Source organism: Phaethon lepturus, unplaced genomic scaffold (genome assembly GCF_000687285.1).
Source record: "Phaethon lepturus isolate BGI_N335 unplaced genomic scaffold, ASM68728v1 scaffold5860, whole genome shotgun sequence".
Taxonomy (NCBI): Eukaryota; Metazoa; Chordata; class Aves; order Phaethontiformes; family Phaethontidae; genus Phaethon; species Phaethon lepturus.
The window spans coordinates 3,482-3,732 of record NW_010511042.1 but is presented as its reverse complement, the minus strand read 5'-3'; positions in this window follow the sequence as shown (position 1 = coordinate 3,732).

The window sequence follows — 251 nt, the reverse complement described above, 5'->3', positions numbered from 1 at the left end:
CTCTTTCCAATGAACTCAGGAAATACCCAATGTAAGTTATCGACCTTACCAAAGGCAGCTTCCTAGTAAGTCACAGAGGTATTATTATCAGTAACTGACACACAGTTATCAGTAACTGATAAGCATAGACAAAAAAGAACAGGCAATCCATTTTTTTGTCCGAGAGAAATGCCTCCTAACCCACCCCCAAGCACATGCAAACAAAGATAACATTAACATGGTATAAATTATCAACCCAAACTTTCAATCAG